The sequence below is a fragment of the Spermophilus citellus genome, assembly GCF_964194105.1.
Source record: "Spermophilus citellus genome assembly, chromosome: 1".
Classification (NCBI taxonomy): Eukaryota; Metazoa; Chordata; class Mammalia; order Rodentia; family Sciuridae; genus Spermophilus; species Spermophilus citellus.
In genome coordinates this window covers 159,951,855-159,979,777 of record NC_138182.1, presented here as the reverse complement: position 1 = coordinate 159,979,777, position 27,923 = coordinate 159,951,855, and the positions used below count along the sequence as shown (strand labels likewise).

Here is a 27,923-nt window from a genome sequence, read left to right as displayed (position 1 = left end):
TACTTTTGAAGTCAGATAAAAAATATTGTCAAGTTTCTTTTTGTGGTTCTGTATGTTGGGTAGCAGGCTCATTTGAAGGTGGACTCAACCCTGAAGGGAACTCACTTCTACTTTCAGAATGCACAGGAGGGAGGGCGGGGAAATTCAGCTCTTGGAGGGAGATAATGAGGAAAACACCATGGCTCCATTGGGAATGGAGGGGGTGGTGGGCCCCATGGAAAATATTCTCGAGATGCTCCATACATGTTTCCTGGAGGAGGTGGAGGAAAAAAGGTCCTCTTCTCATGAACTGATTCCTTGGATCCACTGGAAACAATGGACCTCTGATTGGAGGGAAAGGTGAGAAAGCAAAGCCAGAGGCAGTTTCTTGGTTTTCAGCAGGGAGAGATGAATCGGGCACATTGGAATTATCAAGATCCACTTTGGAATCATTTCTACTGCATTCCATTTCAGAAAACATAGGCCCACCCATTTGATCCAAAGGCGGCAGAGTAGAACTTCTGAGTTCTGCTGGTCCCGATGGTCCACCATAATTTGGAGTAACATCCATCTTGCCTTGGTAGAGGAAGACGTAGATCACAATATGGTTGGCCTGGTGGAGCCATCATCATCTTAGGGTTCTGTTCCCATGGAGATGACAGGGGCCTAATGTTATAAGGCACTCTCTGATGATCAGTTATCCCATCATAGCCGGATTCTCTTCTTTCATTGATAATTTGAGGGCCCAGAGGATTCTCTGTACCTCTTGAGCCTCTTCCTCCTACCCCTGGAAGCAAAGGTGAGAGTCTGAGTGGATCCTCCTTTCCCAGAAGTGGAGCTCTCATTTCAGATGAAGGTCGACCCAATGGTGAGGGACCATTTGGGAAATGCTCTCTGCCAATGGCTGTATTTAAAACATGAAGTGCAGAAGGATCTTTTTTAAATTTAAACTCATTTTCGGGGAAGTTTTGACTGTCGTGAGCCTCTTGTTTCCCTAAATCATTGAGGTATCTTTCAGCCCTCTGAGCTGCCCACTCATTATCTTGTGCTTTTTCCTCATAGTGTGTAATCTGCCCCTGATAAAAATAAGTGGTTCTCTCTAATTCTTCTTCAAGGTATTTGACCTGCTTTCTTTAGGTCTTAAGCTGTTCACTTGCATGGCTGATGATTTCCTCCATTTTGAAAAGTTTCTCCTCTTGCACTACCCGGTCATTTTCCTCTTCTCTTACTTTCCTCTGGAGTTTCCTTACAATGGCTTCATATATTTCAATAATGAGTTTAAGTTTCTGCTCAAGATGCTGATTCTCACTTTCAAATTGTGTATTGTTTGACTGCAAAGATGCTTGTTCTGTCTTCAGATTTTTAATCTCCTCTGTAAGGTCTTCCTTTGTTTCAACAACTTCAGATACTAAAGTAAAAACTTGATTTCTTTCTCCTTCCAAGATTTTAAAAGAGGAATTTAACTTATCAGCATAAAGCTGTTTCTCCAAAGCTCCTTTTGGCTGATCCTCTAAGTGAGCACCAATTTCTGGTTCACTTTTCATTTCCAAGTCCAAGTTACCATCGTCTGTTAGGTCTTCTTCAAGCCCAGGAGCCCAATCAAGTGTTCAGACAGAGACTTAATGTGATTTTCTTTCTCTCTTAGAACTTGTTCTTCATGTTCTTTGGAGTCTTCAAGTGTTGTTTTCTGATGATTAAGGCCATTCACTTCTTCTTCCCATACTTCCGCTTCGTGTAAAAGCTGTTTCTGACTTTCCAGGAGTTGGGAATTTTCATTTGAAACTTCTTTGATTGGTACCTTCAGTCCTTCTGCATTCAGGTGAAATATTGTTAAGGTTGTTGTAGCTTCAGGTATATGTGATCTAAGGGCTTTTGATTCCTCTTCTGGGGACTTAATCCTTTTTGATATATACTCTTATCAATTCATCCTGTTGAGAATCTTTAGTTTTCTCTTCTTTTAGCTCTTCTTCTAGAAAGAGTATTTCATCCTCCAATTTAGATACGGACCTATCCAGGTTTGCATATATTGCCTCCAAATTTTCCACTTGTATCGACTCCTTCTCCAAAATGGCATTCTTTAAAGATGACTCTAAGTCTTCATATTCTTTTTGGACAAGACTGACTTTTTCAAGTAGTCCACATTTTTTCTCAATTATTTCAGAAAGTTTTAGAGCAAGCTTTTTTTCTCTTCTCAAGTAAAGCCTGCTTCTCACAGACTGAAAACTTCTCCACAAAAACAAGACAACAACAAAAAATCCAATAGCTGTACGTATCCCCAACTCCCATGGACAGCCATAAGGACTAGGGTGTGTTTCCATGTCTTCAGACAAGGCCCACCACAACCCTACTTACTTCTTCCAGGACCACCCCGAAGTATGGCTGAGGGGCTCCTGTTGCCCCTCCACCACACTAGGGCTACTTTGGCTATTTCCTCCACAACCACACCGTGCCCAGCCAAAAGAGGCTATGGACACTCAGGCCTTTGGTCAGGAATATAAAGCTGCACCAGGCAACGGAGCAGACCATTGTGAACCAGTGAGGGTGGGGGGTGCTGTGGGCATGGGCATGGGAGCCCCAGTCATGGGCTCCCAGGGGCCTAGCATACTCACACTGCCTGTCAGGGAATCTGGGCCCCTCCCCTATGCTGTGCATCCTGAAGTAGCGCAGGTTCAAGTCTGTCCCAGTGGAGCCAGAGAGGAGTCCTCTCCAGGTCACCTACCTGTTGATTTGGTTTAGGCCAGGTGAGGACAGAACTTATTATGTGTGTTCTATACAGTCATAATATCACCCAGTTTGATGTAACGAAAATTCTAAACCTTTGTAAAATTTTTAAAGAGCTAGTAAATCATATATTTATTTTTGTATCATTTGCCCTTCTAATGAATCATTCCTCTACCCCCCCCCAGTCCTTTCTCTTTTTCCGTCCTTTATTCTTTCTCCCTTTTCTTTTCTTGCAGTGTTAGAGGTTAAACTCCAAGGCCTTCTACATGCTAGGCAAGCTCCCTACCACTGAGCTTCATCCCAGTCCTGTTGACACTTATCATAGAAGTCATAGGAATTATTTCTGATGCCTGATGATCTTGATCACCCTTTTACCAGCTTGCTGGACACTCCACACATTCCATTCTTTTGTGAGACCTTTGTTCTCATCTTCAAAACTGGCTCATCTTTTTATTTTGACCAATCTACAGAGGTCTTTAAGTATTCTGGTTATAATTCCTTTATTAGACATATGTATTTAAAATATTGTTCCATGTGTGGCTTAATGGGTTCTTTGATGATGAAAAATAGAAACTTTTACTTTTTGATTTTCAGATCATTCCACTTCCTTTTATGGTTAATGCCTTTTGTATCCTGTCTCAGAAATCTTCACCTACTTCAAGATTGTAAGGTTGTTTTCCTATTGTTTTCCCCTTGTAGAATATGTTTTACATTTAAGTTGATGATCTGCCTCCAATTATTATTATTATTATTATTTCAGTTATGGTGGTTGTCTAGAGTCATAAGTGCTAAGAAAACACTCAGGTTCTCTGCAGGATTAGACCTGAACTAAGCCTCAGGCTGAAGACTTAATTTCAGTTCTAAGAAAGGGTTTTTGTTACAGTCCTGGCTTGACCATCCACAGAAGTACCCTTTACTGACCTGAGGCCACAAACAGAACCCCCAGCCAAAGAAAAACTATGTTGACTTCCCTAGATCCAACCACGTGGCACTAATCTTTGATTACTAACTCAGCCGACCACAATGTGGCCTTATAGCAGCCCTGGGACCAGAGAAGTTTCCCACCCCGACCTTAGGATGACCACCAGGAGACTGGTCACTGAGGGTTCCCTCTGAAGTTCTGTCCTCTGAAGCCCAGCTAGTTCTTAGGAGCCTGGCCGCATGACAGTTTGGAAGAGAACATGATGTGGGCAGCATCCTGGGGCTGGATGGAGGCAGATGGTCCACAGGGGCTGAGTCCTGAGCCCAGCAGACATCAGAGCCCCCAGCATGACCCTACCTGCCTAGCAGAGACAGAGTGATATGGGACCTTGGGCCAGAAGGTGTAGGAATTCATGGGATAAGAGGCGAGGCCCTGGGAGATGGTGATTTTAGGATCGAATGCTGGTAGCATCCTCAGCCTGAGAGAGCCTGCCCAGTAAGCTCACCCCATAGCTAGTGCCTATGAGCTGTATTCTTATTGCTCTGAGGACACAGCAGAGATGGCCTTCTCTCAGCCCTGGGAGAAGGTTGCTGAGTGTTCTCTGTCTGTAAGGCTCTTGCCTGCACCTCAGTGTCCTGCTTGTCTACATGCTCCTGGGTGGTACATGGCAGAAGTTGAATCATGGTGCTGGCTTGTGAGGGGCAGGGGTACAGAAGGGGCTCATGGAAGGGCAAAGTCCAACTTCCTGCAAAGGGAGCTTCCTCCTGGGCACTCTTGTACTGGCCCAGCTCCTCAAGGAGAGGAGGGGCTCTGCTGGGTCACAACTAGTGAATGGTGGCACATGGATTTGAGTCTGGCAGTCTGACTCCAGAGTCATGAGATATCTATCCCCAGGAAACCAACAAACTAAAGGTGCCTGATGGCCCCCTTGGTTCCCTGAGCCACCCCAGGGCAGAGCAGGAGCCTCTGCAAACACACAGACAACGGGGGTCTCAGATGGCCCTCCACAGGAATAATATTGGAGGCCTTAAGTGGGTAGCAAGAGATGAGCAGAGGGCAGGCTGTGTCACCTCTTTCCTGAGGAGGGAAGCATCACCTGAGGTGACCTGGGACTTGCTGGGTTTATCCACAACTTCAAGTTTTTAAAAAGCCAAGTTTCCTCTCCCTGGGTCTCTGGAAGAGGCTCATTCCAGCATCGTTTTTGTTCAAATGATTTTGGATGTCAATTGTCTGTCTTTAATGAGCCCAGAAATTTTCATAATTATCCTTTTTTTTTCAAAAGCCATAATTATAGGTTAGAGTATATGCTACAGGCAAGAAATTTAAATAGAGCTTTTTACACACTTAAGCATTCTGCTTCTTCTTTCAAAAAAACATTTTTTTTTAAAGAGGGCTTCCAATTATCCTTCTGTTACCTTTGTTCCCTTCCTGAGGTGATCGCTGGGAGATGCAATGGTCATTGTCAATGGTAATTGTCCAGAGCCTCATCCCCAGGTGGCGTCCCCAGCTCCAGGCCCATCCATCCCCCTGCTCCTTCAGTTGACACCCAGCTCTCCTATGTCTGCACTGAGACTGGAAGGAGGTGGGAAGGGTTGGGTAGAGCTGCTCCCCAGTTTGGAAGGCTCAGAGTAGCCCCAAAGCACACTGGAGACCTCCCACAAGTACCCAGGAAATGAAGGAAAGAAGCCCCAGTAGCAGGCGCTCCTCAGGTGGGTCTCTCGGAGTTGAACCTGCATCCAGTGAAAATCTGGGACCTGCCCCAGTTCTGAGGCATAGATGTGAATTGGCATGCAGGTGGAAGGCCCAGCAGAATAGGACAAGGGGTTCGGGAGATCATGGTACTGGATTCAACCATTCATTCACTCAGCCTTCACCAAGCATCTCTGTTCTTCTGGAATTTTCTTCCAGGCATCTCTTTCTCTTCCCTCATGCCTAACTGTGTTTCTGGCCTAGAATTTGGCACTTGGGGCCAAGACCAATGAGGCTCAGGTCTCTCTCACCTAGCACACTTATGCTTCCAGACAGTATCACCAAGTTTAAATCGAAATGTTCCCTGGAGGACTCAGCCTCCTATTGTGTCCTCAGCTGGAAGCAAGGGGAGGGCTTTATCCCTCCCATTTCCCTTTGATTCACCCCCATGAGCCAAGGGTTCTTTCTGCAATGTTTTCCACTAACACTCCCTGGAATTCCCTGATTTTTCCACACTGAACTCATTCCACGCTCTTTCCAGGGCTTGTACTGCATTCTGGACTTTTCACAATTGCCCTGGGTCTTAGAAGTTACTGCTAGACCCATTTGTGAACAATGAAACTGAGGCTCAGAGAGGTCACTTTGCAGCCATGGGGCTCTAGCCCACATATCTCATCCCTGGCTTTGCTTTAAGTCCTAGTAAAGGTTAGAGACTGCAGGCTTGTGTCCTCTTGGGTTACAACAGGTTGTCTCACCTGTGAATGGGCAGAGGTCCTGCTTTTGGTGAGAATTCTACATTTTCTCTCTTGCCCCGTGACTAAGAATTGACCTCCCTTCCTCCCAGAGCTTCTGGGAATTTGTTTACTTCTGAACTCAAGAGCCCCTATCCCAGGGAGAAGGTCAGGACAGGAGCAAAGGCATGTGGCCAGCATCAGAGGAGATACTCCCAGGAGCCTCTGTCCTCTGGCTGGGCTCCAAGAGGAAACACAGCCACCTCCAGCACAGGCAGAGGAGGAAGGTGCCAGCACAGCTGCCCGAGGTGGGGGGCCGGCCAGAGAGAGGCCCCTGTGGATGGAAGCAGCTCATTCTGTGTGAAGCAGAGGCTGAGTGAGAAGGGTGGTGCTAGGGCTGTGCACACATCACTTTGGCACACAATCTGCAGGAGGAATGAGGTTGTGCCCATTACAGCTCCCACCTCATAAAGCCTGCTGGGAAAACACAAGGAAAGAAGATGATCCTCTAGTCCCAGGAATCCTAGGAAAGGTCCTTCCCTTGTCCAATTCTTATTGAGAACACACTCTGCACCAGGCACTAGGTCTTGGCCATAATAGGTCTTCTAGAGCGAGACTGACAATAATCAAGGAAAAAAGTAACTAACACAATTGTTTCAGATAGCTAAGAAGACAAGCAAGGTTATATGAAGAAATTACTGGAAAGGGAAAGCAACTCCTTGAATCTGGCTGGTCAGGGAAGGTATCTGTATGGAAGGACCCTTGAGTTGACCAAAGCAGTTAACCCATACAAATCCAAGGAAGAGTGGCAGAAAGATGCAAATTGTAAAGCAGAAGAGCTTTGAGGAGGGGAGTAGCTCACGACCTTATATTCTAGGGGGCTAAGAGTTGGAATTTTGCACCAAGAGACTACAGAGAATTAAATTTTGAAATAATTTTGCACCTACAGAGAATTAAATTTTGAAATAACCATCTGGCTGCCAGATAGATAATGAAATTCCAGGGAACAAAAGCCCAAACCAGACAGTGGGAACTGAGCATTCTGATTTTAATATTATCATCTGCAGCTATTGCCTAGTAGGCACGTACATCCCTAACTGCCCAAGAGGTATTCTCCTAGCAGGAAGAAGCTGTTTTCATCTCCATACACCTCAAGGTGAAGACCATTCACATAGTTTCAGGCTCTGCAGTGAGGACTGGGCCTCTGAAGCCTGCGTGGGTGGGACACATCTGTATACTCGGTGGTTCAATAAAAAGCCTTAATACAGCACACCAGGCCGCCCAGGGGACCGGCTGCGTTTCATCCAGAAGCCAAGAGTCCTCTTTAAAGTCTCTGCCTGCCCCTGTGCAAGGCCCCGCCGTTGTTCCTGCCCACCGTTGTGGCTGTCTGACTTCCTCTGAGATGCTTTGTCCAGAAAGACACCCCTGGCAGGGCCAAAACAGTGAGCTCCCGGCCTGGAGTTCACCAGCCACACCCTCTAAGCAGCCTTTCTCATGAACCATTTGGTGAAGAAGTGCTCTTTCTCTGGAATGTTCCATCTTACCAATCTCAGAAACCCACAAAACAAGGATCCAAGAGGCTGATTGTTTTTCTGGGAAGCTGGGGAGACTCATCTCCCACATGCCCTCAAACACTGTGAGGAGAGGGGGATGCTGCAGGCCCATTCAGACTGTGAACAGTGACTTCCGGTGGCCATTTCTCTCTTCCTTTCCTCTAGCAGGATCTCTCTCTCCCATGGCAGGCACTCAGACAGGCTGCTGTGAGGCCAGGATGGCAGCTCTGCTTCACTTTCATCTCAATTCTACTCCAGTGATAAGTGGCTACTTTGAGAATGGTGTTAATAGGGGCCTCAGATCATGTTTTGGCACAAGAAGAAAGAGCACAGAAGAAGACTAAAGGTGCAATTGTCATTTATCTTCTAGTCCTATAAAGGCTGGAAAGCTTGGTGACCTCAGCGAGAGACCTGGCATACCACTGCATCTTCCTCTTCCTGCTGCTGAGAACCACTAGGCAGAACAGGTCCCAGTATTCCAATCAGCTCACCTCAGGGTGGGGCTCACAGGATAATCCCTACTCGGGAGAATTGTCTAGCACTACTCAGGCCTGACTCATTCCTTTCCTTGATTGGATGCCAAATTTTCTATTTACATAGCAACTAAAACAGGTTTCAAACCCAGAATCCTCTTGGAGAGGCATTCTCTATAGTAGACTATGCAGCCTTCAGATCCCACTAAATATACCAAGCTTAATGGTAGGTGTTTAAATTAATTATAAATTGAAGGAAAGTATAAATCTAGATAAAAAGCTAGCTATGAACACTTCAAATTATTAAAATTTTCCTCATGAAAGTAGTATGGAGATTCCTTGGAAAACTTGGAATGGAACCATCATTTGACCCAGCTATCCCACTCCTCGGTTTATAACCAAAGGACTTAAAAATAGCTTACTACAGGGACACAGCCATATTCACGTTTATAGCAGCACAATTCACAATAGCTAGAATCAACCAATCAATCAATCAATTGTAGAATCAACCAATCAACCAATCAATTGTAGAATCAACCCAGATGCCCTTCAGTAGATGAATGGATAGGGAAACTTTGGTATATATACACAATGGAATGTTACTCAGCATTAAAAAAGAATAAAATCATGGCATTTGCAGGTAAATGGATGGAGTTGGATAATATAATGCTAAGTGAATTAAGCCAATCCCAAAACACCAAAGGAATGTTTTCTTTGATATGAGGTTGCTGACTCATAATGGTGATTGGTAAGCATTGGAGGAATGGAGGAACTTTAGATAGGACAAAGGAGAGGGAGAGGGCAAAGGAGTAGAAATGACGGTGGATGAGTTAGACATCATTATCCTAAGCACATGTATGAAGACACGAATGGTGTGAAAATACTTTGTGTATAATCAGTGATTTGAAAAATTGTGCTGTATATGTACAATATGAAATGAATTGCATTCTTCCCGCATGTATAACCAATTAGAATAAAAAATAATTTTTAAAAGTTTCCTCATGGATCAAACAAAGAAAAAGTAAGTACCATGAAGAAAACAAAGAAAATGCAAGCCAAACACACAAATACTTTTGAAATTCAAGATGATTTGATTTGAGCTTTTAATTTGAGCTTAATTGATATAAAGATTCATTTTCAAAGGAGGACAGACATTTAGAGAAATGTCACTCTTTGGACCTTACATTCTAATCTAAATTTTCAGTCTTCAGCTTCAACTAAAGACAGGCAGGAGCAAATTCAGCTCCATTTGAAAACAAATATGCATCTCGTAGCTGAGTGGCAGCTTTAATTAGCAGGCACGTTCCATTTTAATTGCTAGATTATCAGCAATGACAGCATCTCCACGGATGACTGCACTGCATGTAAATTTGGAGTGAGATATTCTGCTGTGTAACTTTTTTCCAAAGAGATTCAAACATGTGGAGCGGGCTGATAGCTTCCCTGAGTTCCCAAAGGGGCGCTTCCTGTCTTGTCTGTAGCTTTGCCTCTGTCTTTTTAATAGCAAAACCTCTCTGAAAAAAAACAAAGTAAGAGAGAGTTCTTGAACACTAAAAAGGCCTCCTTAACAAAGAGATAATCCATCTGAGTTGTGGGTTTTCCCGCTTGTATGATGCAGCCTTCTCAAAATATGATAAATTAGAAAATCAACAAAGCCTGTCTCAGAGCAGGACATCTGACTTACCATAGGACACTCACCCTCTTCACTGGGCCCACTGCCCGATGAAGAACTACTGTGAACTATTGGCCACCTCTTCCAAAGATTTGTTAGTTTGAGTAACACAGTTTGAGTATCTAATGGGGAGGACTCTGGACTTCTCTGAGCCCTGAAGTTTCCTAAGGCTGCTGCAGGGTAAATAGAAGAGCCCTGTAAACCAGCCACACTGAGCAAGGACAGAAGGTTAATGGGCTCCACAGCTGGTCAGTAGCCTTGACTGTGTCTTTGCCCTGGGCTCAGCATGCTTAATCCTCACATGAGGGCAGAGGGTGGAAATATACAGATTCCCATTTTATAGCTGCAGAGGTGGAGGCAGGGGGTCTAAATCCAACACCTTTAATTTTATGTTCATTTTGTGAAATTGTTGGGCAGGAAATAACTCTTGCAAAAAAAATATCAGACTCATTTACAGAGTGGCCAGATTATCCTAGTTTGCATGGGACTCTTCCAGTTTTACCAGCCGAAGTCCTGCATCCCTGGACACCCCTCCATCCTGGGCTAACTAAGATGGCTATTGAGCCTATTCCTAAATGCCCAAATAGAAGCACACAGAAGACATTCCAAGCGGGGCTTTGCACCTCCCAAGAAGCTACAAGAGCGATGCTGAGCTTCCCTGAGGACCCTGACAGCTCCCACCTCCACTCCCCTGCAGCAGCAGGTCAGAGCACAGGCCTGGGCTCGCTGGAAGGCCCCCAGGACAGCTGGCAAGCACGACACATGCCTTTTATCACCCAACTCTGAGTGAGTAGGCGCCTGCTCTCCTACAAGTCTCTGAATAACGAGGATATCTGTGAACAAAATTTATGAGTCGTGTTTCCACTGGATTCAACCTTTTAACCCAGGGAGCGCTTAATTGCCTTTTCCAGATTTTGCTTTAATAACCAGTTCAACTCTTGCCAATTGTGGCTGAATTGAGAAGCACTGAATGTGTGACTGGAAACAGAAAGCTCATTACTTGATACTTGATATAGCTTGTGCCAAATCCTCAATCCATTAATTTCATTCATTGTGGCATCTTCTCCTAAATGATAGAAATTCAAGTCATATGTGAAACTTGCAAACTCAGGGGGTACCCTCAAAGTTGAATTTTAAAAAAATGCCTTCTCCTAAGACATACTTAGGGGGAAACTCCTGGCCATAAATCACAGGATGGCTTGGAATTCTCAGTCTTTCCCAGAGGAGCCCAGCCTTTCTATCAGAGCTCTCAGGCCCCACACTCCTCCGTCCAAAGCAAGCATGGAGTAAGGTGCAGACATCTGGTTCCTGTTTCTGGATTCAAAATTGATCTGCTGGGTGCTTCTTGGCAAGTCACTTAACCTCTCTGAGTTTAAGCTTCCTTAATCCTGGCTCACCAGACACCTCTCATGGGGAGGGGCAGGTGGCCAGTTAATGAGCAGGTGTTTTGGGGAGAGAGGACTCGTCTGTAGCAAAGTCTAAGTGAATCCCAAGAAAGGGAGAATAGATGAGGGGTGAGGGCTGGAGGAGGCTGGGAATCATAGCAGAGCAGTAGCTAAACCCTGCAAAACACAAGTGGTTTCAAGTAGGGAAAAAAAGTTATTTCTAGAGTGACTCATGTCTAAGACAAGCTCCTCGTACAATCTCAGACCGAGTCCCATTGGTTCTTAAAACCTCTGCAGCATGCTGGTCTCCAAGAAGCTGGTTCTGTTCTACAGGGAATGCTCCACAGCCTCAGGTGACTCTTGTCTCTCTGCAATGCTTCTCCTACCCTTGTTGCAGGGGTCCAAGCTTCTCAAGTCTTATCACCTTTAATTCTGTCCTACATTAACTTTGAGGACTTGTTAGCATTCTCTATTTTCAGATAAGAAAACTGAGACATAAAGAGGTTTAGTAGGTTGAGAAAGATGGCAGAATAGAGGAAGGGCGCATCTCCCAGAAGTTCTGTGGCTTGGGATTCAAGCAGCCAGAGTCCAGCTTCATAGGAAGGTGGGTGAAAGAGGGAGCTCCCTGAAATTTCATATCAGACAGTAAAAAGTCCCAGAGATGTGGAGATTCAGGCACTCTGAACACAGGGCAAGACACAGTACTTTGGAAGCAGGTTAGTGGCACCAGTAGCACCAGTCTACCTCGGAGGGGAGGGATGACACAGGCAGAAAGACAAACAGAGCAAACAAATTGGCATGGGAAAATTCATGGAGCAGAGAGGTGGTTCTGATCTTAGCTGAACCAGAGGCTGTGCGGGAAGCTGGTGTTTAAAAAGTGCTCCGTGTTGCTGGGCTGGTGAGCAGAGAGCTGAGGCAGGGAGCCATCCCAAAGTGACCATGCTGAGGTTTGCTGCTGCAGGAGCCTGGGAGATCATAGGAAGCATTGCCAGGCTGTTCCAGTGAGTGCCTCTGGTGAGGCACAAATGAAATGAGCATGGAAAATACTGTGCCCAGGGGAATTCAAGTTGGAGATATGGAAGGGAGTATGGTTCATTTTTCCTTTGGGTCTGGCAGCTCCCAGTAGGGTTCAGAATTTGGACAGGCAGGTATGATTACACTCAGCATCTGATCCATGGGTAGTGGAGTGTAGAAGATTGTGGAAGGTTACTTACCCTGCTCTCCCAGAGGAGTTCTTGGGAGGCCCCTGAGATCCAGACGCCCAGAAGAGATCAGCATCTGCCCAGCCTTAGAATGTGTGTGGATCCAATCTCTCTGGAGCAGATAACTCATGAAAAAGTCATAGGTTCTGATCAGAGCTGAATGCTAGCAGCAGGAACTTCCCACTTAAAACTCTGCATCAGTCCTGCCCTGGGAGTGCATCCATCTAGTCTGTCTGGAAAAAACTCCAATTGTCAGTATTTCCTGTTCCCTTATGCTGGTGAGTACAAGGGAAGCTGAGAACTATTTCAACCAGCATCGATTCCAGGCCATTCCAGTTAGTGAGCAACACAAAGAAGAGAGGTGTAACAATGCCCATCCTTGATCTCCCTAAAGGATTAACAGCCCAAGAAGTGGGAAGAAGGACAGTATGGCAGGGTAGTGTAGATCTGTCCTTATCAGCAACTTTGAGGACCTCAGAGGAGACAATCTCTTCATTTTTCATTACAAATTTTTTCACTTTTTTCTTTTTCCATTTGTGTGTGTGTGTGTTTTATTTTTATCATCTTTTCCTCACCCATTTATTATTTCACCTTGTTTTGTCTTTAGAGGGATAGGACCATTGTTTGGTGGGTTGATTTGGTTTGAGTTTTTGTTTGTCTGTTTGTTTGGTTTTCAATTTTTGTTTCTCTTGTCACTCTTCCCTTTCCTTTCTCCCCCCTTTAATAGCCAAATTTCTTGTTCTCTATTTAGTTTGTTTATTTTTAGTTATTTTTCACTCCTCCTTCTTTATAGCCATCACTTATTATCTCTCTCCTGCTTTCCTATTTTTTTAATATTTTAAGTCTTCTTCTGCCTGCCTACCCCATTTTCTTTTCCCTTAGTGAATTTCAATTATACCATCTTTCAGAACTCTTTAGTTTATATCCATCCTGTCCTCACCATTCTTGTTGCTGTGGTTATTAGTACTGTGGATGGTGTAGGTGACACCTGCTATTTACTTTAATGCTATATCTGGTTCATTTATGTTTACTATTGTTGCTGTTGTTAACTGCTGACCCTGCCATTTCTCTTTTTGTGGTAATTAGTGTTGTAAATGTCATAGTAGTCACCAGGCATTTATTTAAATATTGAATATTGTTCACTGCTGTTGTTGCTGTTGTTTATTTCCTGTTTTTCTGAGAGGAGCTTGGAAGTGACTGGGACACTACCAGTTCACAGGATAGAGACTCTGCTGTGTAGCTACATGCCCAAGTCAGTCAAGTGACAGTGCACCTTGCTTCATGCAAACCAACCCTGCTCAAGTTTCAACAGTACTTTAATACGCAGAATAGAGGAGACAAAAACCCCAAACCAATGACCCAGGTATTGGGCTAGGGAGGACCTTGGTTCCCACTTTTAGACATCTGTTCCTATAGCAAAAACAGAGAGAGATTCCAAGATGGTAGCTCAGAGGAACCCACAGTATTGCAGAAGCACTCCAAGAGTGTCTGAAATCATCAATTCTACAGAACCAAAGTGAGAGGCAAAATGAGAGACAGTTGAAATTTACACTTGGATTATGCTGAGTCTAAGAGTCAAAGCTAAGATATACCAACAACACAAGACTTATTACAAAAGAGATAAGGACACACGAAAGTACTCTCATAAAACATGAAAAGGAAACCATCTCAAAGATGCACTAGTCCAAGACCTCTGAAAACATGAGGAAACTGTTACAATGCTCTCAAAAAGGAACCCACAAATAAAGGAGATAAAATTCCTGAGAAAGAGTTCAAAATTGATCATTAAAATTATTAATGAGATTTTTAAAAATCTAAGAAATAAATTAAGAAAGAAAATATAAGAGGTTAATGACCATTTAAATAGAGAGATTCTAAAAAGAAACAAAACAGTAGTCTTGGAAATGAAAAACACAATAAATAAAATAAAAATTTACTGGAAAGTATCACCAACAGATAAGATTATATAGAAAACAGAGCTTCAGGCCTCAAAGATAAGAAATGTGAACTTTAACACTCTGTACACAGAAAACAAATAAATAAAAAAGACTATGATCAAAGTATACAAGAACTTTGGGACAATATTAAGAGAACAAAGTTAAGCATCATTGGATTTGAAAAGGACATGAAAATACAGGATAATGGCATTTAGAACCTTTTCAGTGAAATAAAAGCAGAATATTTTCCAAGCCTTATAATGAAATAGAGAGCCAGATACAGTAGGCATAGAGAACCATAAATAGAGAATATCAAAAAAGAACCTCTCCAAGATAGAGCATAGTCAAAATGCCAAACAAAGAGAATTAAGCTAGACTATTAACAGTTATAATAAAAAGGTCATTTTAGAAGTAAACCAGTAAGATTTACTTTTGATTTCTCAGGTTAGATTCTAAAATTCAGAAGGCTAGGAATTAGATAACACAAACTCTGAAAGAAAACAATTATCAATCAATATTTTTGTATCCATCAAAGCTACTATTCAGAATCAAAAAAGAAACTTTAAAAAAACTTTTTAGAATAAGGATTAATTTTAAAAATTCATGACAACTAAGACAGCTCTACAGAAAATACTTAAAGGAATACTACATAAAGAAGAATTCAAAATTAAACCCCACAGCCCTCAAATGGATGAAGTTCACTAGAATAGCAATTAAGCCAGTGAAACCTAAGCTCAAATTAAGTATATGAAACAAACCAAAATGGCAGGAAGTAATAAGAATCTCTATATAATAATTATTAATGTAAATTGTCTCAATTCTCCAATTAAAAGAAATAGACTGGGGAGTAGATTTAAAAACAAGACCCAATTATATGCTGTTCGCAAGAAACTAACGACATCCATAGGCAGGATGTAAAAGAACAAGAAAACATACTTCATTCAGATGCAGTCAAAAAACAAGTAGGAAAAAAGATTTCAAGTAAAAATTAATCAGAAGAGACCAGAAAGAGCATTACATACTGGTAAAGGTAGCAATCCAATGAGAAGATATAACAATAGCAAATATTTATGCTCCAAATATAAGTTCACCTAATTACACTAAACAAAAACTTGACACAAAGTGTCCAACACAATAATAATGATGATTTCAATGCACTCCTGTCACCAACAGACATGTCACCCAGACATAAAATCAATAAAGAGACTTCTGACCTAAATAACACTATGAATCAAATGATCCTTATAAATATCTATGGAATATTTCATTCAACAACAGTTGGATTCATTTTTTTTCTCTGAAGATAATGGAAATTTTTTCCAAAATAGACTATATTTTAAGACAAAAAGCAAGTTTATAACAAATATCTAAAAAGTCAACATAACCCCTGATTTATTAGAATATAAGTTTATAAAACAGTCCCTAATGATTTTATCAGATCATAATGGAATAAAATTTCAACAGCAAGAAAAAGTATAGAAACTACATAAACACATGGAGTTTGAACAATAGTCATTTAAACAAGGAATGAATCATAGAAAAAATTAGAGAAGAAATTTAAAATTTCTAGAATCAAACTAAAAAGTGATACCGTGTACCAGTTTCTATGACACTAGGAGGGTGATTCTAAGAAGAAAGTTTGTTGCACTAAGTGCCTACATTAAAAGAAATATCTGAAATAAATACTTTAATGCTACATCTCCAGGCCCCAGAATAGTAAGATCAAAATAATTCCAAAACCAGTAGAAGAAATAAAATAATTAAGATCAGGGCCAAAATTAATGAAATAGAGAATAAAATATAATACAAAGGATTAATGCAACAAAGAGTTGGTTCTTTGAAAATTCATAATTCCTTACTTAAACTAATAAAAAGAGAGAGAATACCCAAATTTTCAAAACTAGAGATGAAAAAGAAGATATCTATCACCACAGACATTTCTGAAATTCAGAGAATCATTATGGACTGTTTTGTAAACTTGTATTCTAATAAATCAGAACATCCAGATAATACTGACAGATTTCTAAATGTATATGTCTAACAAAACTGAACCAAATATAGAAAACCTGATCAGACCAATATCAACCAATTAGTTTAAAGCTGTAATAAAAAACCTTCCAACAATGAAAAACCCACCACCAGATGTAAAGAAGGATGAATGCTATGTCTTCTCAAATTATTCCATGAATATAAAGAGAGGGAACACTCCCATTGTGTACCATGGTATACAATCCTCATAATGTGTTTTGAATACAATTTGCTTATATTTTATTAAGAATTTCTGCATCTATGTTCATTAATAATATTGTTGTGTAGTTTTCTTTCCTTGATGTGTTTTTATCTAGTTTTGATATCAGAGTGATACTGGCTTCATATAATGAATTTGGGAGTGATTCCTCTATATTTCATGAAATAATTTCAGAAGATGTGGCATTCATCCTTCCTTATAAGTCTGGTAGAACTTAGCTGAATATCCATCCAGTTCTGGGCTGCTCTTGTAAGCTATTTTAGGGAAACATCTTGCACAATTCAGCATTACAGACAGCAGGCACTTTTGAGCACATCTTTCCTCTGTTCTCTTGTCCACAAGGTTCTGAGTCCACATGGAGTTTTAGAACATTTAGGTTTCTAAACAACATCTGCCTCCCATCCTTGGTCTCAGTAGATCCAAATGTGCTAATGCACAGAATAGAACTTTGAAAAGGTACCTCTGTTATCACAGGACTCTGTGATATCAAGTTTAAGCTTAATGTTTCACTCAAGGGCCTTACTTTTAGTTTATGTTCAATAATGAATGCTTGCTCTCACTGGGACTTGGTACTAGGGAGCACAAGCCTCTGTTGACCAAGTATCTGATTTCTCTCTCCACAGCCATGAGCAGCAGAGGGAGGTCTATTGTATGGGGAGTCAGGAAAGCTGGCCCACGTTTCAGGGTGACAGTTTAGAGGGTGCCTGTAGATTCCCTCCTAAGACTTGGAAGGGTCCTGCCTTTGAGACAAAAAGAACTGATAGAAGATCTGGGAGGCTCTGGTGCACTCAGATCCTTGCCAATGAAGAACAGTAGTGGGAGAGTATCTGCCTTGTCTCATTGGCTTTGTGCAGACCAGGATCAGAAGCATCAAAGCATGTCGGGATGAAGTTCATAGATTCTGGAAATAGACAGACCTACTAGACGTATATGTTCTAACAAAACTGAACCAAGAGTATATAGAAAACCTGGTCCCATTAGCTCTAATTCACATACACACACTCACACACACACACAGAGAGATCTCTGCCAGGCTGGAGTGGTGAGAGCATGTATTCATTGTCCCACAGGCGCTTGCTTGCCTTACTGTGCTAGTCAGAGCTGGAATTGCTCCTCCAAAGGCACAGACCCAACCAGCAGGGGCAGACTACTCTTCCACTGAACCCTCTTGCGTAGGATGAGTGTTGGCTTTTCACACCAAGTGTTGGTGTTCTAGCCTTTGTTTTCAGCATGTTTACAAAATCCTGAATCTTCAAATCAGTAGTCCCTGGATAATAATCTCCTTGTTCCCTCCTGGAATCAGTTCTTGAGACATTTCCATCCATCTGAGTATGTTTAAGGCTGCAGTGGATTGTTCCATGATGGGTGTCTTCAGCTTGGCTGTATCTTGTCACATCTGCGCAGCCCTGAGTAAACACAAGGGAACATTTTGGTTCCTAAGTCATCTCCCACAGGAAGGTGTGGGTTGTCCAGAGACCAGAACTCAACAAGGTCAGCCTTTCAACTGGGTCAAAGATGCTGTAAAGAAGCTTAAGAGAAATAGAAGCAACACAAGTTTCAGTGACAGATGAATGTAAGAGCAAAATGTGGTACCTGTGTCTAAGGAAGCATTATTCAAAAGGAGCATGATTAAAAAGGAAGGAAATTCTGACACATGTCATGACATGGATGAGCCTTGAGCACATTGTGGTAAGTGAAGTAAGTTAGTCATAAAAAGGAAAAATATTGTTTGATTCCTCTCATGTGGAATTATAGTAGTCAAATTCATAAAGACAGAAATTAAAATGATGGTTTCCAGAGGTTGGGGGAAGAAGGGAATGAGGAGTCATTGTTTAATGGAGATAGAGTTTCAGTTTTACAAGTTGAGAAAAGTTATGGAGATGGATGGTGGAGATGATGGTTGCACAAAATTATAAATGTATCTAATGCCACAGAACTGTGCACTTAAAGTAGTTAATATGGCAGGTTGTGTATTATGTGATTTTACCACAATAAAAAATTTAAAGGTCTCATAGAAGTAGTTATCTGAAAGTTCATGCAAAAAAAAGTCACCCTCAGGACAAAGGGAGACACACAAGAGGGAATATGCAATAAAAAGGAAGAGGAGAAGAATCATTAATAAAAGCAAAACAGATGCCATTTCATGCAAGACCAACTAGCACAGCATGAGCAACAGCCCCCAAGAGCACTGAAGAATACAAGACTTGGGGGAAAAAATGTCTGTTATAATGATAACCCTAAGCCTTCATGAAAGTGTGACTGTTTCTATAAGGCTGTTTGTTACGTAGGGAAAGGGATATATCTTTATAAAGACTTAAGAAGATGCAGAGAAAGAGGAACTCTCATACACTGATAGTAGAAAGGTAAATTAGCGCAGTCATTATGGAAAATGTATGGAGGCCCCTCACAAAACTAGAAATAGAACTGCCATATGATCCAGAAACTCCACTATTGAGTATATATCCAAAGGAAATGAAATCAGATGTCAGAGACATCTGCACTCCTATGTTTATTGCAGTACTATTCACAATAGCCAATATATGGATCGATCCAAGTGTCTACCAAATGGATGAATGGATCAAGAAATGAATAAAAGAAGGGAATGTTATTCTGCCAGAAAAATGAAATCCTGTGTTTTGCAGCATCATAGATGAGATGGGAGAACATTGTGCTAAGTATCAGACATAGAAAGACAAACACTAGATGTTTTCACTTATATAGAAGCAAAAAAAAAAAAAGCTAATCTCATAGATGTAGAGTGTAGAGTGATTATCAGAGTCTGGCAAAGCCATGAGGGAGGGGGAATCAGAGAGAAGATAGTTAATGGGTACAGAATGAGGACACTGAGGTTCATATAAGCACACAGCTTCACATGCTTAGGTAGAGAGAACGTGGGTAAAGCAAGTCTATCAGCCATGGTTTCTTAGTGGATTAATGAGAAGAGGTTGTTCACATCAGGCTTCTACTGAAAAAAATGTTTCTCTTTTTTTGAAATTAGCAAGTCAGGACCTTCAGAAGTTCATGAGGCCCTTCCCAGAGTGTCTAATGACACCCTAGGCTCCTCTATCCCTCCCCACCCTCCCTCACTCCTTTCCTTCTTTCCATTTCTCCATTCCTTCATTCTTCCATCCAACAGCCCATTCATTCAACCTTCCATCTATGCTTCAGCAAATCTTCGCTGAGAGCCTAGTGCCCTGCTTTCTGATGCTGTCAGCCTGGAGGAGACAGGCCAACAGGAGTGAGAAGTGCTGTACTGCAGCATGCCAGGGTAGAACATGGAAGGGGCAACTAAAGCTTCCAGGGAGCAGGAGTGTCCTGGGAGGCATCTATAAGCAGGAGACCACTCTGAGACTTACAAGATGGTGGGCCTTAGTCCAAGCACGGGCACCCAAAAAACTGAAAGACGTTTGATGTGGCTGGAGTGCAAGCATCAAGACAGGGACCAGGGAGCTGAGGGACAGAGAGGGACCCTCCAGTGAAGGGCCTCTTGAGTCATGTTGAGTAGTTTGAACACTATCTCATCCAATTCTCTCAGCAACCCATGCAGATGCCTGTTATTTTCCCTGTTAAACAAAGCAGGGATTACATCTCAGAGAGAGATTCACTAGCATGACCAAAGGGACATGGTGGTTAAATGGCAATGGGAACATTTGAACCCAAGTTCAACTGTCATTCCTATAACCCAGGACACTCCACCTGAAGCTCCAACCAAGCTCAACTCTCTCTATCCTCATATAATCTAGTCACAGAATGTACTGAAATGTGGGGGGTCAAGGGGCCACTGTTCAGTCTGTGCTCTGGATCCATAGGTTCCACATCTGCAAATTCAACCAAACATGGATTAGAAATATTCAGAAAAAAGTGCTTCTGTAATGAATACGTACAGTTTTTTTCTCATCATTATTCCTTAAACAATAAAATATAACAATATTTACATAGCATTTCCATTGTTTCCATTATTATAGGTAATCTAGACTGAAGTTCTAAGGGAGGATGTGCATAGGTTAATTTTATATAAGGGACGTAAGCATCCATATGGGCTATCCATTGCTGGGTAGAACCCACCCCCACCCCTGCGGAAACTGATGGACAGCTAGAGCACCAACCCCATTGAACCAAGAATCAGGAGCTCACAAAGAAGTTCAGGTTACGATAGACCAGATCCAGGTCAAAGATTCCCAGGGAAATTGCAGGACTTTCCGTGCTGCTTAAATAGGGCACATGTCACTAAAGGAAGAAAAGCTGCCACTGGCTTCAGCCCCAGCATGGGGACTCAGTGACGGATGGAAGAACTTGGTACAAGTGCTGGAATTTGAAATGGCACAGAAACTACTCCTTAAAGTGTCCTCAAATACAGGACAGTTTCTTCTTCTTCTTAAATTAAGTAAAGAGTGAATGTTGATTTATTTTACAAAAGTCTCATTTTCGTAGTTGTTATGGTTTGGGCTTAGAAATGTCCCCCCCACCAAATCTCATGTTTTGAAAGCATGAGTATCAGTGCAGAAAGGCTCAGAGGTGAGGCTTTTAGACAATGATGAGGGCTGTAACCTCAACAGTGGATTAATCCATTTGATGGGTTAATAATCTGAGTAGACTACTGAGTGGTAACTATAGGCAGATGGGGTATGGTTGGAGGAAATCAGCCACTCAGGGATTATATCTTGACACTGATTCTCCTCTCCTCTCCTCTCCTCTCCTCTCCTCTCCTCTCCTCTCCTCTCCTCTCCTCTCCTCTCCTCTCCTCTCCTCTCCTCTCCTCTCCTCTCCTCTCCTCTCCCCTCCCCTCCCCTCCCCTCCCCTCCCCTCCCCTCCCCTCCCCTCTCTCTCTCTCTCTCTCTCTCTCTCTCTCTCTCTCTCTCTCTCTCTCTCTCTCTCTCTCTCTCTCCTTCCAAGCTGCCATGAGCTAAGCAGCTTGCTTTCCTCCACCTCGCCCTTCCACCTTGATGTCTGCCCCTCCTCAGGCCCAGAGTGATGGAGTGGGTTCACCATGGACTGACTCTCTGAAACTGTGATCCCCAAACAAGCTTTTCCACCTCTAAGTTGTTCTTGTCAAGTATTTTGATCACATCAATGAAAAGCTGACTAATAATATTACATAAAGAATTTCTGTCAATCAACTACAGAATGGCCAATGGCCAAAAGAAAATTGGACAAAACATTTTCAGAAAATTAAATTTAAACAATAACAACAAGATACTTAATCTCACTCATGAAAAAGAGAAGTACAAACTGAAACTACCACAGGATTCCATTTGCAACCTAATTTGGAAAAATTTAAAATCCGATAATGTAAGGATGGCAAGGGTTGGAAAAACAGTCTCATACCTTGCTACTGGGAGGGTGAACTGATAGCGCCCCAGACAGAACTGGATAATATCTTCCAGAATCAGGGATGCACATATTCCTTGACCTTTGTACTTGTATTTGACTATTTGTCCATGCGTGAAATGATAATTCTATACTGCAGAACAGGGTGTAACTACAAAAAAAAAAGATAACTACTTGTCCATCACTGGGAAATATGTAATTTATGCTATGCCCACACAATGGAACACTGTAGCCATTAAAAACGGAATAACAAGCTTATCTATGGTGAAAAATATCTTCAAGATCTACTGTAAAGTGTTTTTTTTAAAGCTATGTACAAAATCATGTACATCATATGCTGCTGAGTAGATGCTATGCGGGCTCACCCAGATCCCCCAGTACTGTGAGTATTGGTGATTGATAGCTGAGTTCACTCCAGAGAACAGCTTCTCAAAAATTATACCCGTATCCAAGGGCTAATATAAGGCCTGCTCAACTTACCCCAAACTGGGGCATCTCTGGAGGACCACTTCAGATTCTGAGCTCTTTGTGGGACCAACTGAGGCTTCTACTGAGATTGCAGTATTGTTTAATTCCTCTCTTTGCTCAGTCCTATTTCCTTCTCTTCTCTTACAGATGCTGACCTCAGGAGCACTTCCAGTAAAAGCCCTACCCTGTAAATCTCCCTGGAACTTAATTGCTACCCAATCTGTGAAGGGAAAGGAGGGGGTCGTAAAAAAAAAAAATTACACATTTACATACTAGCTGAATTTGTACAAAAATTACCACTAGAAAGACATGAAAAATATGAACTACTGGGTAAATCTGGGGGAAACAGGGTAGCTGGGAGTTAGGAGAAGAAAGAAGACTTCGTGGTTTTACTTTTTTTGTGCTTTTGAAATTTGTATCACGAGCACATATTACCTATGGAAAATAATAAAGAAGGAAAGTAACGATGCCCTTGAGAAGTGAAGGTGGAAGATGTTCAGGACAACCTAACAGGTCTCTCCCAGCTGTTAGATGTCACCCGCATGCAGCACAAGTCTCTGCCAGGCCCATGTCCTAGGTCATGGCTCTGAACCAGAGTTCAAGGCCACCATCTGGCTGCTGACAATGCAAAGAGGATATTACTTCTTATCCATTTCAAATCCCACAGGGATATTCTGGATCCAAGTTGGGATGTGAATAAGAAATGGCTTTTGTAGGGCTTCCTTGCCTGGGTGCTCCATGGGGCTGTTTCCAAAGGCCAGACATCTTGGAAGAACTTTGAGCCTTCCATGATAACCCACGTTCCCATTACAAAGGACTGGAAAATGCAAGGTAGTGTTTGTCCTCTGACTGTAAGCAGTCTGATGATGACGGGGCTGACCCTCCCTTTAGGCCAACTTCTGGGAAGTCATCAGAAGTTTGGCCTCACCCCGTCTTGGCATTGCTGACCACCCAGCTCTTCAGCACATATTTTGGGGGTGGTGCTTTTCTGGATGATCCCTCCAAACCAGAACTGCCTCCTTAAAGATTTGCCAAGTCCTCACTTTCAAAGTTTCTTTGTTGCCCCATTTGTGAGTATAGAACTGAAATGTTACAAGAGGTAAACTTTTAAATAATTGCTCAGTCAGCAAGAATGCCGCTTGGCAAAAGGCAAGATTGGGAGTGGATGCACTTCCCAGCTCCTGCAGAGCCTGGGGGGCCAGTAAACATGTGATGCCAACAACTCTCATCCTGGCCACACCATAAAATGCCTTTATGAGGTTCAACTCTTCTCCTTTTACTAGATGTCTCCTCATTCCCAGACCCTTTGCCCCCTGCCCTCCTCCCACTCCATTCCTTGGTCAGTACTGATTAAACACACAGTACTTTCTCCATTTCCGTTCTGTTGGCAGCAAAGTGTAGAATCTGGAGGCAGGGCCAGGCCCATGGAGGGTTGAGATGGATACTGCAAATGGAAGTAGGGTTAGCAGAGGAGAGTCTCCCTGGTCACCCTCCAGGGGCTTCCTCAATAGAACTTCAGCTCTCAGAAACAGCTGTGGCCATTCAGTGACCAGCAACTCTTCTGTTTCTCACACTCAGCCCTGAGATGACTTCTCAGAAGCAGAATTGTGTGGTAACTGGTAACAATCATGCTAATAAAGACAATCTGTTGTGCCTTCCAAGGAGATCATGATAGGATTACATTTTTAAAATAAAAGTGATAGTGTCAGGTATTATTTTGACCCTATCTTCCCTACCCCTTGCCACACACACACACACCTGGATTGACTTATTATCTGCTACTCATCTTTAGAAAGAGAAATTTAGCTTGTCATTTCTGGAACCTGAATTATCATTTCAACTGGACCCACCTTCATATACAAAAATCTCTTGCACATAATAATGTAAAATTTGCAATGTATGTCATTCAATAAAAAATTATTAGGTCTGCAAAGAAGGCAAAGACTTTGATACATGCTCAAGGGAAAACTCAGTCAAAACAAACAGACCTACAATTAATATATGGAAGCTTCTCCCAGCCGTCTTCTCTCTTTTAACACCAAAGGAATATGATTTGTGTACACCCTGCAAGTATGTCCTACACAGAGCCCAAATGATGTACAGATTAGTGAGTCTTTTTATGTTCTTCAAGGAGAGGCACACATATCTGCAAGTGTACACATATACATATGCTCACACATAGGTATGCACACATGTATGTATTTATCACACATGTAAACAAACAGAAACACACACATGCATACTCATACCTACCTTGCTTCATCCCTGACCAGAATGGGAAGTATCAAAAAACTGCCTTCACTGTGAGTGAGGCTGGAGATGTTGGAGTAACTGGAATTGGATTTATTCTCCCACCCTATACAAAAATATATGAAATAGCTGTTTTCAAGCATTGATCTATATTAAACTATACAGAATCCATAAGAGAAAGGAAACCAAATGTGAACCCTACTTGGCATCCCAGATTACTGCCAGTAAAGTTCCCAGGCCATAGCACAGAGCAAGAATCCAAACTGAGCCCAGAAGTCTCCCTGAGTTAAAAATTGGGGAACGCCAAGGCAGCTAGAATTCACAGGGCAGAGTGCCACAGAGGAGGAAGCTGTGAAGAGAAGACGGAGTAGCACAGTCAGCTGCAGAGATCTGCAAATTTGGTGAAGAAACTACCTAGGCCAGAAATAATTCACTAGAAAGGAATGGACAGCATTTATCATACACATCCAGGAATAGTTCATAGACAAAAATCTCTTGCACATAATAACGTAAACTTTGCAATGTATGGCTTCAATAACAAATTATTAGGTCGGCAAAGAAGGCAAAGACTTTGATACATGCTCAAGGGAAAATTCAGTCAAAACAAACAGACCCAGAAATGACACAGGTGACAGAATTAGTAGACAAAGACACTGAAAAGCTTATATCTCTATTCTCTTTGTTCCAGAAGGTGGAGGAATGCACAGGATGTTAAGGAGAAGTAAAGATACAAAAAGGACCTGAACTGAACTTTGAGATAAAAAAACACAAAGTCTGAACTGAAACTACTTTGGATAAGATTAACAGAAAAATGGGGTGGCTCAGTGGTAAAGAGTTTGCCTGTCACGTGTGAGACACTGGGTTTGATCCTCAGCACCACATAAAAATAAATAAATAATAGAAAGGTATTGTGCCCATATACAACTAAAAAATATTTTTTTAAAAAGATTAACTGAAAATAAGACACTAAAAAGAAAAATTAGTGAATTGAATACATAGCAATAGGAACCATTAAAAATGAAATGAGGAAAAATACTAAGGAATTAGTATTTGAAGGAATTAGTAAGCTGCAAGACAATTTCAAATGGCCTCATATACTTTTAATTAGAGTTCCAAAAGGATAGGAGAGAGGGGATGGATGGAAAAAAAATTTTAAATACTTTAAAAAAGTATGGCTTATAATTTTATCATTTTATAACAAATATATCTATAAATTCACTTTAATTCCAATCAAAATATCAACAGAATTTTGGGGTAGAAATTGGCAAGTCAAATGTGGTGAATGGAAGTATGGAGGACCTATACTAGATAAAACTACTTTGAAAAAAAAGAATATTGGAGAACTTACGATTCCTGATTTCAAGATATATTATAAGGCTACAGTAATTTAGACAATGTGCTATTTACAGAAAGATAGGTATACAGAAAAATGAAACCTAAAAGAAAGTTGAGATATAGACTTAGACATATGTGGTTGGTAGATTATTTTTTACAAAAGATGCCAAGGCAATTAAGTGGGAGGGAAATAGCCTTTCCATGGATTGCATAAGAACAATCAGATTTGTTAAAAGAAAAAGAATTTTTACCCTTAATTTCTACCACATATAAAAATTAACTTGAAATAGGCAATAGATCCAAATATAAGAGCTAAAACCATGAAAGAAGGAAACTTGAGAGAAAAATCTAAATTAAAATCTCACTAAATTGCTGAGGCTGGCTTTGAACTTATGATCCTCCTGCCTCTGAACTCTGGACTTGGGAAGGATTTCTTAAATGAGATACAAAATCAAAAACCATTTTTTTAAAAACAATAAATTGGACTTCACCAAAATTTAAGATACTCATCCACTAACAGACACCCTTATGGAAATAATAAAGGCCACAAGCTCAGAAAAAAAAATTGAAAAACATCTGATACAAGACCTGTAAAAAGAATCTATAAAGAACTCTCAACAATTCAGTAGTAAGAAAGAAAAAAAAACAGCTGCTTTAAAATTAGAAAAAGATTTGAGCCAGGCATGGTGGCACATGCCAGTAATCCCAGTGGCTCCAGAGGCTGAGGCAGGAGGATCATAAGTTCAAAGCCAGCCTCAGCAATTTAGTGAGGCCCTAGGCAATTTAATGAGACCCTGTCTCAAAACAAAAAATAAATAGGGCTGGAGGTGTGGTTCAGTGGTTAAGTGTCCCTGGATTCAATCCCCAGGGTTCTTTTTTCAAAAATAAATAAAAATATGAAAAGATTTGAGCAGACATTTCCCCAAAGAAGATGCACCAAGGTCAAGCACATGATAAAATATTTGATAATATTAGTCATTACAGTTATACAAATGAAAATCACAGATGAATGCAAAGCATGGATGAATGTCAAAATAATTATGCTAAATGAGATATCACTTCTCCCAGAATGGCTAAAATCGAAGTGTCCATATTGTGTGTTAATGAGTATGTGAAGCAACTAAAGCCCTCATGAACTAAAATTTCTCAGGTAGGAAGACCTATGGAACAGCCACTTTGAACAATGGTTTGGCAGTTTCCTAGAAAGTTAAACACTTACCTACCAAACAATTTAGTCATTTGATCCTTACGTATTTACCAAAAGAGAAATGAAAATACATTTCCACACAAAGTCTTATCCATGAATGTTTATTGCAGTTTATTTGTAATAACCCCAAATTGGAAGTAACCCAAATCCCTATCAACAGGTGAATGAATAAACACATTGTGGAATAATCATGCAATGGAACACTACTCAAAAAGGAATAAATATGGATATATGCAATGCATGGATGAATGTCAAGATAATTATGCTGAAAGAAGCCAGACTGACAAAGATACATATTGAATGATCCTATTTGTATATAAAAAATAAATGTAGAAAATGCAAATTAATCTATAGTGACAGAAACCAGATCATTGTTAGCCTGGGGATAGTCAGAAAGGGAGAAATGGATTTACAAGAACCTGAAGAGACTTTGGGGGCAAGAGTTACATTCATAACCCTGATTGCACTTGTGGTTTCATTGGCATATACTCATGTCAAAACTCATCAAAATGCATACTTTAAATATGTGCGATTTATTATACACCAATTCTCTTCCAATAAAACTGAAATTAATAACAACTAACTTTTGCAAGTCTATGAAAACAAAAGGGGGAGGTCAGGTGTCCATTCCTGGAACACCTGGCCAGGATCTGACGGCCTAGCCTCACTTTCCCGTATCCTCCTCTCCAGCTTGGCCATGGTTGGTCTCCCTGGTCAACAGCTGGAGCTGTGACCTTCACACTCTGGTACCGACATCTGAGATGAGACCATGAGTTTGAACAGCAGTGGCCACAGTCTCACACTCTGGCAGGGGAGACTCTCT

General features: G+C 41.5%; 1 pseudogene across 1 annotated transcript; it reads right to left on the bottom strand.

Annotated features, from left to right (window-relative positions):
* Nucleotides 1-28: 28 nt before the first annotated feature.
* LOC308652642 (melanoma inhibitory activity protein 2-like) lies at nt 29-27,799 on the bottom strand (annotated as a pseudogene). Its single transcript has 2 exons — nt 27,769-27,799; nt 29-2,378 (listed from the first exon to the last, which is right to left on the bottom strand). The product of its transcript is annotated as a melanoma inhibitory activity protein 2-like (transcript).
* Between the last annotated feature and the right edge of the window lie 124 nt (nt 27,800-27,923).